This window comes from Pongo abelii, chromosome 5 (genome assembly GCF_028885655.2).
Source record: "Pongo abelii isolate AG06213 chromosome 5, NHGRI_mPonAbe1-v2.0_pri, whole genome shotgun sequence".
NCBI classification, from domain to species: Eukaryota; Metazoa; Chordata; class Mammalia; order Primates; family Hominidae; genus Pongo; species Pongo abelii.
Genome location: NC_071990.2, coordinates 21,992,178 through 22,005,226, shown reverse-complemented (window position 1 = coordinate 22,005,226; position 13,049 = coordinate 21,992,178). Strand labels below are relative to the sequence as shown.

The 13,049-nt window shown below is 41.1% G+C and overlaps 1 protein-coding gene across 21 annotated transcripts in view; it reads right to left on the bottom strand.

Moving 5' to 3' along the window:
- LOC134761654 (uncharacterized) overlaps nucleotides 1-13,049 on the bottom strand; it is a 985,940-nt gene that overhangs the window by 660,037 nt on the left and 312,854 nt on the right. For 18 of the 21 annotated variants that reach the window (XR_010140592.1, XR_010140613.1, XR_010140596.1 and 15 more), the window contains one exon: nucleotides 6,625-6,742. The exons of the other annotated variants lie outside the window; for them this stretch is intronic. The gene's annotated coding sequence lies outside the window, so the exon portion shown is untranslated. The remainder of the gene's footprint in view (nucleotides 1-6,624; nucleotides 6,743-13,049) is intronic. 21 annotated transcript variants of the gene reach the window in all.

Below are 13,049 nucleotides of genomic sequence, written 5' to 3'. Positions count from 1 at the left end.
AACTCTCAGTTGTCTGCAGTAACCTAAATACTGCAAGAAATAAAATGATATTGAATACCTTCAACTCTCATTCAATTTTAATAAACTTTCATTAAGTGCATATTAATGAAGTACATGGTACTGTACAATTTCATCTATATAAATTTGTGCGCTCCCACATTCAAGGTTTTCTCATTTTTGTCTTTGTCTACCACGCTGACATACAGGAACCAAGGAAATACAGCTACCAGTAATATCTACATTGAACATCATGAAACTGAAATGCCTACCTGACATTAAAAGAACATTTGATAAGAAAATCTACTTTTTTATCCTAAGAATTACTACTTTTTTTAGTAAATATGACAATTTTGAAACAGCAATCATTTATTAAATGTTTTCTGTCACTAAATTCACTTACTATCAGCACTACAGAGTAAAAATGGATCTTCTCGTTTTATAAATAAGGAAAGATAGACTCTTCAAGTTTACTTTGCCAAACTCATGCCACTATTAAGTGACACAATGAGGATTCAAACTCAGATCTCTAAACACAACACACCTTCCACTATCTCTGCCCCTCCACACTTTCATTCCTACGCTTAAAAGGCATCTATTATATCCTTTACCAACCAAACCTTCATGGCAAAATATCCTTTCTAAGTACATTTACACATTTTTTAAAAATTCTCAATATTCCTTCCTGGCTCCTATTTCAAGTTAAAGTTTGTTACTGAAGCTGAAGAAAAATCTTACAAGAATGAAAGAAATGCAAGTGGTATTCCAAGTAACGATATGTGCATGCTCCAGTGGGAAACATGAGAAGAGCATCTGCCAAATTCATTTTGGCCCCATTTGATACTATCTCACTGATCTGGGTCCCACTTACATTTGTTTCTCTCTTTCTTTCCCTCCCCCATTTCCTCGTTGTTCCAGAAGCATATAAAAACCATAGCAAAGAAGCTGGATAGAATTTCCAAGAATACACTGAAAACACCTTCAAATAAGAGAATAGCTATCTAGTCCAAGCATAACTTCATTTCAATTAAGAAAAATCTAAAACACTAAAACAAATCTTTCTGGAATCAGAAAAAAAAATTATCTAAATATTGATTATAAAAACCAATAGGTTTGTGGGGAGAAATTCTCAAAAGAACTAATTAAATATGCCTTTTAATCTGTACTTACGCATAGGGCACTATAATTTAGTATGAGTCAGCCTTCAAGCTGGATGTACTTTTTAATTCAAACTTATATTTAAAGTCTTTAATTATGTTTAATTCCACTTCCAGCTTTTGTTCCCCGGCACTGATCCCTATCTGTTCAACCCTGATGTAAACGAATCTCAGATTTCTGATATTTACAGTGAAACACATCATTTTTGAAGATCCATAACTTTACAATACTGTTCTTGACTTCTAGCTGCATCTGAAATCTTTAAAGTCTAATCTATGTAACTGGTATTTTCTTTTTTAAAAGAAACAGTTCTCAATCAGTCAAGCTTTTAAAAAATCAAAGTAAAAATGGCTAATTTATTTATACTTTTAAAATCACCTAGGCATTTTCCCCCTATGGTGATATTTTATAGCATCCCTATTTTTTTCCTTCCAACTTCTTGGTGAATTAAGGGACAGTACTATATTAGTACAACAGTAAAGAATAAACAACTTCGTAAAAAGTCAAACACGGGTGGGTACAGTGGCTCATGCCTGTAATCCCAGCACTATGGGAGGCCGAGGCAGGCGGATCAGCTAAGGTGGGGAGTTTGAGACCGGCTTGACCAACATGGAGAAACCCCGTCTCTACCAAAAATACAAAATTGGCCGGGCATGGTGGCACATGCTTGTAATCCCAGCTACTTGGGAGGCTGAGGCAGGAGAATCGCTTGAACCTGGGAGGCAGAGGTTGCAGTGAGCCGAGATCGCACCATTGCAGTCCAGCCTGAGCAACAAACACGAAACTCCATCTCAAAATAAAATAAAATAAAATAAAAATAAAAAGTCAAACACATAGGCTAAAAAAATCCTGTCTTCTCCTTCTAACTAGGGGCCCCTTGTATTTAGGGGCTTAGGTAATAATGCTATGAAGTCTAGTCTACAACTCTCCCACCATACCACTCCCGACAAAAAGATGAGACTAAATAACTGTGTCAGGCATTGTGTTAACCTAGGAAATACCACAGGAATATTTTGGTACTCTATCTAACAGGTTCACACTCTAATGGAGGAGATAAAGTTAATAGACAATGATAATTCAGTGTGATGATGGATGCTACAAGGACAGGGTGCCTGAGAAATATACAGTGGGGATTAATATGGTTTGGCTGTGTTGCCACCCAAACCTCATCTTGAATTGTAGCTCCCACAATTCCCATGTGTTATGAGAGAGAGCCAGTGGGAGATAATTGAACCATTGGGGCAGTTTCCCCCATACTGTTCTCATGGTAGTGAATAAGTCTCGGAAGATCTGGTGGTTTTTTATACAGGGAAACCCCTTTTGTTTGGCTCTCTCATTCTCTCTTGATGCCGCCATGTGAGAAGTGCCTTTCGCCTTCCACCATGATTGTGAAGCCTCCCCAGCCATATGGAACTGTGAGTCCATTAAACCTCTTTTTCTTTATAAATTACCCAGTCTCAGGTATGTCTTTATCAACAGTGTGAAAATGCACATTTAACACAACCTGAAGAGAAAGGATTTCAGGGTGTTCAGAAGAATTCCCCAAAGGAGTGATGTGCAAGAGAGACTAGGAAATAAGTAGCCACTTTGCATCCACTAGGACGGCTATATTTAAAAAGACTGACAATAATCAGTAATGGGAAGGATACAGAGGAATTGGAAACCTCATACATTGCTGGTGAGAAGGTAAAAGGTACAGCCACTTTGGAAGACAGTTTGGCAGTTCCTCAAAATGTTAGGCATAGAATTACCCTATGACCCAGAAATGTCACTCCTAAATATATAACCAAGAGGACCGAAAACATACATCCCCGCAAAAACTTGGACATGAATGTTCATAGCAGCATTATTCTAAATAGTCAAAAAGTAGAAACAATTCAAATGTCTCTCGACTGATGAATCAATAAACAAAATATGCTGCATTCCAAAATGGAATATTATTCAGTCATAAAAGAGAACGAAATAGCAATTCATGCTACCACATGTAGGAACATGGACAAACCTTGAAAATTTATGCTAAGTGAAAAAAGTCAGATACAAAAGGTTACAAATTGTATGATTCCATTTACATAAAATGCCCAAAATAGGCAAATCCTTAGATACAGAAAGTAGATTAGTGGTTTCCAGGGACTAAGAAGAAGAGGAAAATGGGGAGCACCTACTAATGGGGTATGGGGTTTCTCACTGAGGTGATGACAAAATTCTGAAATTAGATCATGGAATTTCGTGAGTATACTAAAAACCACTGAATTCTACATGTGAAAATGATACATTGTGTGGTATATGAATAATCTCTTAATTAAAAAAGAGAAAAAATAACAGTAAATATGTGAAAATATTGAACAAAGGAATCAAAAGGAAGAAAAAGAAGGGGAAAGTGACAAAAATGATAGCTGATAAGGAGAAAGGAGAAACTGAGGTGGGCTCCAGCACAAGAAAGAAGACACAGGTTCCAGAGCAGGAAGAGGAGGTAGGTCTCAGAGCAGGAAGCGGGAGGAAGATCCCAGATCAGGAAGGAGGAGGCAGGTTCCAGAGCAGGGAGGAGGAGGCAGATCCCAGAGTAGGAAGGAGGCAGCAGGTCCCAAAGCAGAAAGGAGGAGGTGGGATCCAGAGCAGGAAGGAGGAGGTAGGTTCCAGCACAGGAAAGAGGAGGCAGGTTCCAAAGCAGAAAGGAGGAGGCAGATCCCAAAGTAGTAAAGAGGAGGTGGGTTCCAGAGCAGAAAGGAGGAGGCAGGTGCCAGAGCAGGAAGGAGGAGGAAGATCCCAGAGTGATAAAGAGGAGGCAGGTTCCAGAGCAGTGAGGAAGAGGCAGGTTCCAGAACAGGAAGGAGGAGGCTGTCTATGGCCATACCACCCTGAACGCACTCGATCTCATCTGATCTCAGAAGCTAAGCAGGGTCGGGCCTGGTTAGTACTTGGATGGGAGGAAGGAGGAGGCAGCCTTCAGAGCAAGAAGAAGGAGTTTGTTCCAGAGCAGGAAGGAGAAGGCAGATCCCAGAGTAGTAAAGAGGAGGCAGGTTCCAGAGCAGGCAGGAGGAGGTAGGTTCCAGAACAAGAAAGAGGAGGCAGGTTCCAGAGCAGGAAGGAGGAGGTAGTTTCCAAAGCAGGAAGGAGCAGGCAGATCCCAGTGCAGGAAGGAGGAGGAGGTAGATCCTAGAGCAGGAAGGAGAAGACAGATTCCAGAGCAGAAAAGAGGAGGCAGGTTCCAGAGAAAGAAGAGGGAGTTGGTTCCAGAGCAGAAATGTGAGGGTGGGTTTTGGCAGTTTCAGAGCAAGAGGAAGAAGGCAGTTCCCAGCTCAGGAAGGAGGAGGCAGGTTCCAGGGCAGGAAGAAGGAGGAGGCAGTTTTCAGAGCAGGAAGGAGGAGTCAGATCCCAGTGCCAGAAGGAGGAGGCAGATTCCAGGGCAGGAAGAAGTAGGTGGCTCTAGAACAGGGATACAGAGGTGAGTTTCAGCACTTTCAGAGCAGGAAGAAGGAGTAGCAGGTTCCAGAGCAGGAAGGAGGAGACAGATTCCAGGGCAAGATGAAGGAGGAGGCAGGTTCCAGAGCAGGAAGGAGGAGAAGGCAGGTTCCAGAGCAGGAAGGAGGAGCCGGACCCCAGTGCAACACGAAAGAGAAGGCAGGTTCCAGAGCAGGAAGGAGGAGGCAGATCCCAGTGCAAGATGAAGGAGAAGGCAGTTTCCAGAGCAGGAAAGAGCAGGCAGACCCCAGTGCAGGAAGGAGGAGAAGGCAGGTTCCAGAGCAGGGAGGAGGAGGTGGGTTCCAGAGCAGGAAGGAGGAGGCTAGTTCCAAAGCAGGAAGGAGGAGGCAAATCCCAGTGCAAGATGAAGGAGAAGGCAGGTTCCAGAGCAAGAAAAGGGAGGTGGTTCCAGAGCAGGAACATGGAGGTAGGTTTTGGCAGTTTCAGAGCAGGTAGGAGAAGGCGGCAGGTTCCAGAGCAGGAAGGAGGAGGCAGGCTGCAGAACAGGAAGAAGGAGATGGTTCCGAAGCCGGATGAAGGAGGTGGGTTTCAGCAGTTTCAGAGCAGGAAGAAGGAGGTGGTTCAGGAGCAGGGAGGAGGAGGTGGTTCCGGAGCAGGAGAATAAGGAACTAAGTGGGACTCGGATGTGGTTTGCCTTTCACTAGTGACAAAGCACTGAACGTGGGTACAGGTTAATTGTGCAGGCCTGGAGGCAAAATTTGAGGGAGTTGACATCTAAAGCTTCTTTCCTGACTGGCAGTAACTGGCAACCTGGAGGGGTAGGAAATTCGAGGTGAATGGAGGACGTTAGAACAACCCCTGAAGAATAGGAGACACAGACTGAAGAGAAAATAAGCCAGTTATTGGAAGGTTCCCACCATTTAAAAACAACAACAACATCCATGTTTAACACTATAAAATAATTTACTTAGCCATCAAATGAATAGGAGCATCTGAGAAGAGATTTTCTCCACTGTCCAGTCTCCTGGCTCCAGGCAGCAGGCTTACTGCCTCCTGGTTTTTACAGAAACATTTGCATCTTTTTCGATACTCTCCTATTCCGTTCACCAACTGCTCTAGTCCTGCAGCAGACTGTTTCTTAGTTTATTTGTTTTCCTCAGATGTTAAGATTATTTCAACAACTGGGTACTGTAGATATAAAAAATGGATATGAGGCCAGGTGCGGTGGTTCACACCTGTAATCCCAGCAATTTGGGAAGCTGAGGCAGGAGTTTGAGACCAGCCTGGGCAACATGCTGAGAACCCTGTCTCTACTTTAAAAAATGAAAAAACTTAGCTCGATGTGGTGGCATGTTCCTGCACTCCCAGCTATTTGAGAGGCTGAGGCGAGAGGGTCACTTGAGCCTAGGAGTTTAAGGCCATGGTGAGTTAGAATCGTGCCACTGCACTGCAGCCTGAGTATCAGAGTGAGACCCTGTCTCCAAAAATAAAGTAAAAATGGAATTGAAGATGCTTATTATAAAGCTTTCCATAACCATAAGAGGAAACAAGCTTTTCTCTTTATTCATTGTATCTTATTTTTCTTTTTTTTTTTTTTTTTTTTTTTTGAAGAAAGTCTCATTCTTGTTACCCCAGGCTTGAGTGCAATGGCTCGATCTCGGCTCACTGCAACCTCCGCCTCCTGGGTTCAAACGATTCTCCTGCCTCTGCCTCCCAAGTAGCTGGGATTAAGGCGCCTGCTACCACACCTGGCTAATTTTTGTATTTTTTAGTAGAGACAGGGTTGCACCATGTTGGCCAGGCTGGTCTCAAACTCCTGACCTCAGGTGATCCACCCGCCTCGGCCTCCCAAAGTGCTGGGATTACAGGCGTGAGCCACTGTGCCTGGCCATTTTTCTCTGTTTCTATTAGTATTTCATAATTTTTTCAACATCAAGAAGCCAGGGTTCTACTTGATATGTTCTAGTTAATAAGACATGTTAATGATCTTTATTTTCTATGCTTCAGTAATGAGCAATTCATACTAAAATGAATAAAATTAGCTTTTACCTTCAGTTGGTAAAGTTGACCCTCAAGTCTGAGCTGAAGATTTTCTCAGAAACTTTCAAATCAAGATCTAGATCTCCACAGATGAGAATAATGGAGTGACTCCATCAGTAGATTTGACCTACAGAAAAAGCAATGATTTATTAGAACTTTGTGTGAAGGAAAGGTGCTGTGTAGTTATTACTGAATCATGTAAACATACCAAGTCTCCAAATAGTACTAAAGTTTTTTACTTCTATCATTAGGCACATACATACCAGTTAACATTTTTTGAAAGCTTCCTATATTGCTGGTATTTTTTCACATGTAACCACATTTGTTTCTTTCTTTCTTTCTTTTTTTTTTAAGGATGAAGTCTCACTCTGTGGCCCAGGCTGGAGTGCAGTGGTGTGATCTCAGCTCACCGCAACCTCCTTCTCCCAGGTTCAAGCGATTCTCCTGTGTCAGCCTCCTGAGTAGCTGGGACTACAGGTGCGCACCACCATGCCCAATTAATTTTTGTATTTTTAGTAGAGAGAGGGTTTTGCCATGTTGGTCAGGCTGGTCTTGAACTCCTGACCTCAAGTGATCTGCCCACCTTGGCCTGCCCAAGTGCAGGGATTACAAGCATGAGACACCATGCCTGGCCCATATTTGTTTCTTATCACTGATGTCATTTTGCAGACGAAGAAAATGGAACACAGCTAGTAAATGACAGTCACGATTTGTACCCAAGGATTCTGGCTCTAGGTTCTGAGTTCTTAATCACAGAACAACCTTAACACACTGTCTTGACATAGGTCCATATGCTCTAGGAAAAAGTTTTAAAACTTAGATGGTATAAGGAATCCTATATGGTTTATTCCCATCTGATTGCCAGTGCTTCTCAAAATATGTAAATGTCATCTAAAATTCAAAATACTATAGTCAGGGTGAGATAGTGACAAGAGACTGAATCAAGGGGAGACAACCTGGGTATTTGAGACAGAGGACCAAGCAATGGGCTATGTGTTCACGATGTATCTGAAACTCTCCTGTGCCTAAAAACTTAGGCTTTTGGGCTAGATGACCAGAAATGTGCTTTTAGTTCTAAAAAAGAAGCATACACTGTGAAACCCTTGACCTCCTCCATCACCAATCTGTTTCCTTCTTTCTGAGTAGTCACTCATTACCTATTCTTCTAGGCTTTAGTTGAAATCTCTCTCTTTTCTCTCTCTGCCAATTGGTCTCTTCTTTCACTTTACACTTTGATAATGCAGGTCTATTCTGGACAATTTAGCATTTCTTAGGATAACAGACAATTCAATTTGTTCATTTGAACCCTTTTAGAAACAAAGCAAAGCATAAAGAAATAAAAATGCATAATGCTCAATATTCTCTAAGTATTATATATAATAATATATCATGAGCTTGACTGGAAGCCCTTTCAGGAAAAGGAACAGGCTGGAGGGCCCGCAGCAATTGGTAGGATGCTGGGTGCACTGTGGACAACACTGATGAGCTGTACATCTCCCTCCTTCAGGGATATCCCATGTTTGCTAACTCAGTGTGCTGCATACATTTACTTACACTTACAAATAAGTAAACATGTTGAGATTCAATATGTGAACTTGAAACAAGGCCTGCAGTCACTATATTTTCTAGGTATTTCTGCCAAAGTAAACATTTTTCCTTGGATCTTGATTCTCTGATTCTCCAATCTTGTTTTCTTTGTATTTTGCTTTGATCCTGTCTTGTTTCTGTTGTTCTTCTTGAACATTTAAAATGTGTGCCTTTCCCTGTATAAAGGGTAAAGAAACTCTAAGGTGTGCTTGGGCGTGGAAGCTGGCTTTGCAAATAAGAAAGCATCTTAAAGGATCAGTACATGGTGTTAGTATCCAAAATCAATGGCATTATGGCCTTTCTATCATCAGAGTGTGAGGAGGAATCAAACTTCCAACAAATTGCCATAGGAAATTTCTCTTAGCCAGTTTCTCTAGCCTTTGCTACACAATTTTTTTTTTTCCTTTGGAAATGTCCTTTTTATTTATTTTTTCTTTTTTTTAAATTTTACTTTAAGTTCTGGGATACATGTACTGAACGTGCAGGTTTGTTACATAGGTATACATGTGCTATGGTGGTTTGCTGCACCTATCAACCCGTCATCTAGAGTTTTTTTGTTTTTTGTTTTGAGACAGAGTCTCGCACTATCACCCAGGCTGGAGTGCAGTGGTGCGGTCTCGGCTCACTGCAACCTCTGTCTCCTAGGTTCAAGCGATTCTCTTGCCTCAGCCTCCTGAGTAGCTGGTATTACAGGTGCCCACCACCACGCCCGGTTAATTTTTTGTAATTTTAGTAGAGATGGCGTTTCACCATGTTGGCCAAGCTGGTCTCGAATGCCTGACCCCGTGATCCACCCGCCTCCCAAAGTGCTGGAATTACAGGCATGAGCCACTGCACCTGGCCTGTCATCTAGGTTTTAAGCCCTGCACACATTAGATATTGTTCTAATGCTCTACCTCCCCTTTCCCCCAACTCCCCGACAGGCCCCAGTGTGTGATGTTCCCCTCCTTGTGCTACACAAATTATACCTATATTGTAACAGTAACAGCAGCAGCAACAATAATATATAATGATGATAATAATAACAACAACATAGCATTTACTCTAAGCCAGTACTCTTCTCAGCACTCTACCGGTATTAATCAGATGGTCTGCACAATAGCCACATGGGATAGGTGTTATTGTTACCTACATTTTATAGATGATATAAGAAACAGAGAGGTTAGTTCACTTGCTCAAAGCCACACACTGGTAAGTGGTGGAGGCAGGATTTGAGCTCAGGAAGCATGACTCCAGAATACCAACTCATAATCCCATTAATCTAAAATGCCTCATAAATATCTAACAATGGCCTTAAGACACTCCAAGTTTCCAACTGTTTTCCCAGTCAAATCTGAATGAATTTCCGTAATTACACAAATGATATCACACATCCAGAAAAGTCCCTATCTCATAAAACTATATTCTTCTCTACACAACAACCACAGAAATCCAGAACTAAAAGTCTAATTTAATAATTATACCCCGTAGGATTCTTAAAAAATCCAAAATAAAAAAGAATTCAGAAACTATTCCTTTTAACTTTGTAAAATAAAAACTAAAAGCTAAGCCTTCCTGTACAAATTATGTCTTACTTTTTGTGTCAAAAGAATTTCAAGCTTACAGAAATGTTGTACAAGCTGTTCAAAGAACTCTCATGTATCCTTCACCAGGAGACCCCAATTCGAGTTAGGCCAACTTTCCCAGTAATGCTCTTTCTAGTCAAAGGATCCATTTCAGGATCACACTTTCTATTTAGTTGCCATCGCTCTTCCATCTCTTTTCATCTAGAATAGCATCCTTGACCTTCACAACCTTTATATTATGGAAGGCAGCAGGTGAATTATTTTGTAAAATGCTCCTGAACTGGGATTAGAGATACTTTCTCATGAAAAGATCTGAAGACTGTATTGTTTGGAAGAGATGCTGTGTTCTTCTCATTGCATCCCATCAAGTGACATAGAACATTGTGTGTCCCATCACTGCTGATGAGAACTTTGATCACTTGATTAAGGTTGTGTCTTCCAAGTTTCTCCAGTAAAGCTCCTGTGTTTCCCCTTAAAATGCATAAGGATTTGTGGACAGATACTTTATGGTTATATAAAGATTCTGATCCTCATCCAACTTGTATTCATTATTGTTAGCATCCGTTGATGTTTCTTACCTGGATTAATTATTACTATGATGACTGCCAAATGGTAATCTCTCCAATTCCAGAATTCCTTCTGTATATCAGACAGCGTTCTATTTTAAGGAAGGACTTTCTCCTCTCCCCACATTTTTATGCATTTATTTATTTATGCAAGTGTGGATTCATGTATTTCTTGTTTAGTGGGATATAATCTGTAACTATCATTGTCATTTTGGTGCTCAAATTGTTCCAGGTTTCACATGGGTTTAGTGAGAATTCCTTGAAGCTGACTGCTGTGTCCTTGTGGCGTCTCCCATTATTCTTTCAGATTTTCTGTATCTTCTGTCACAAGACATTCAGGGCTCATCTTGTACCTTTTCTTTCCCAGCTCTAGAACCAGACATTTTTTTTTCAAAGATCCATAGTTGCTTTAAGCAAAAACTGGAATTTAGAAACTACAATCTGGGTAGCAGATGTGCTCGTATTTACTGGGCTGTCACTACATCCTGGCCCTTTCAGTGAACAGTTAGGAAATGGGTGTGTGTGTGTGTGTGTGTGTGTGTGCATTTATTCATAGACATGCATACACTTTAACGTTTATATTATTTCTACACTGAAATTTCTATATCTATAAAATTTCTACATATCAAAATCCACACGTTCACAATGAAACCTTAAATTCCTATCCACAATACAGGGTTCATTCTGGCTCTCCCCTTTTTTATATCTGTAACTATTCTCCAACAGTAAGAAGTCTGACTCCCATTACCTTCAATATGTTTACTTATTTGCCCTGATAGGTCTCCTTGCTGAGACCTGCCTAATGACTTTTTGACAAACAGAAGGAAGAAAGGAAGTAGGAAGGAAGGAGGGCCAGCAATACCAACTTTTTAAGAATTGGTAATCTATTTATGAACAAAATATAATCAGGCTAAATTATCAACACAACAGCTCACTCCCTGGCCATAGCAGATACCAGAGTTTAAAGTAGTCTTCCAATGGCTTGTCATCTTTCAATGTGTATAGGACACATAATTGTTCACATCTTTACTACAAAAATTTTTTGATGTATATATTATTGGGTAACAAAAGCTTTAAGAACCATGTGTGGCTTTTTCAAAACAGATAAAAGACATTCTAGTGAATCCTTACTGAACACCCGCCCCCATTATAGTGAAGATGGGGAAAGTGGGGCCCAGAAAGGTCACAGGTCTTGCTCACGGTCCCGAAATTGATCAGTAGCAAAGCACAATCCAACCCTGGAGTTTCTGACTTTCCAGATCATTATGCAATGTTACTTTTGAAAATGTTTTCCAAAAGTAAAACACAATTTTTTTTCCAGATAGGGTCTCACTCTATCACCCAGGCTAGAATGCAGTGGCGCAATCATAGCTCACTGCAGCCTGGAACTGCTGGGATCAAACAGTCCTCCCTCCTCAGCCTCCCAAGTAGCTGGGACCACAGGCGCAGGCCACCATGCCCAGCTAATTAAAAAAAAAAAAAAAAGGAATTTTTTTTTTTTTGGAGAGATAGGGGTCTCATTATGTTGCCCACGCTGGTCTCAAACTCCTGGCCTCAGGCAATCTTCCCACTTCAGCCTCCCAAAGTGCTGGGATGACAAACATGAGCCACCGTGCCTGGTTATAGCATATAATTTTAAAATATGACCACTGAGAAGTATGTAATGTCACAAGCACCCATGAGAAAAATGTCTAAGCATGAATGTAGCAAGCTTACTTCAAATCACTAGAAGAAACAATATCTTCCATGAGAACATTAATAAAAACACTCAAATGCTTAACTATAAAAATAGTTCACACAACCAGAAACTGTTCCTTACTTTAGTATTCTGTAATTTCTCCAAGTCATCATAATTAGCATCCATCAACAGAGTATAGATAAGAAGAAATGCAAAATGGACACAATAAGACCTACCTATCTCATAAGCACTGGGAAGATTAAGACAGTACTTGTGAAAATACTACTCCTGAGGTGTGCTATACAATTACAAGTGGCTCCTTTCCCCTTGACATAAATAGAGAGCTTCTGTTCAGAAGCGTTGAACCAGCATGGTAAGATGGTTTCCACTCTGGCTCCAAGTTCATTCACATTAAGCATATCACTAAGCATCATTCAAGCTTTTGGTGTCTTAGTTTTCCCTGAAAGAGGAATTAAATCCCTACCCTGCCTATCCCTGAGGAAGACAAGCACCTCTGGAGTGGGCGTTATGAGGCTGGGCTTTGTCATCAGTATTAATTCTAATCCTGCTCCACCATTACTAGGTTGGATGGCTTTGGGTGGGAGTAGGTCACTGAACCTCTCTAAGCCTCTATCTCTCATCTGTAAAACGGAGACAATGACACCTAAGTTCTCAGAGGTGGTGTGCAAATTAAATGAGAAAAAAGTATGCAAAGTCATTTACACAAAGTCCAGTGCCCCATTTGATAAAGGAAGACACCCCTATTACCACCACCTTCATCATGCTACCATCATCACTATCTCCATTATCGGAGTCATCCCTATCACCTTCAGTCCTTTGAGTCGTTCGCAATGCGTAATACCGGTAGAAATTGAGAGCTATTTTAAATGTGCTATGGTCATTAGTATGGATGGAATGCTCTGGCCCCCAAAATTCCTATGTTGAAATCCTATCCCCTGGTATGATGGTATTAGGAGGTGGGGCCTTTGGGAAGTGATCAGGGCATGAGGGTGGAGTCCTCATGAACGGAATTAGTGC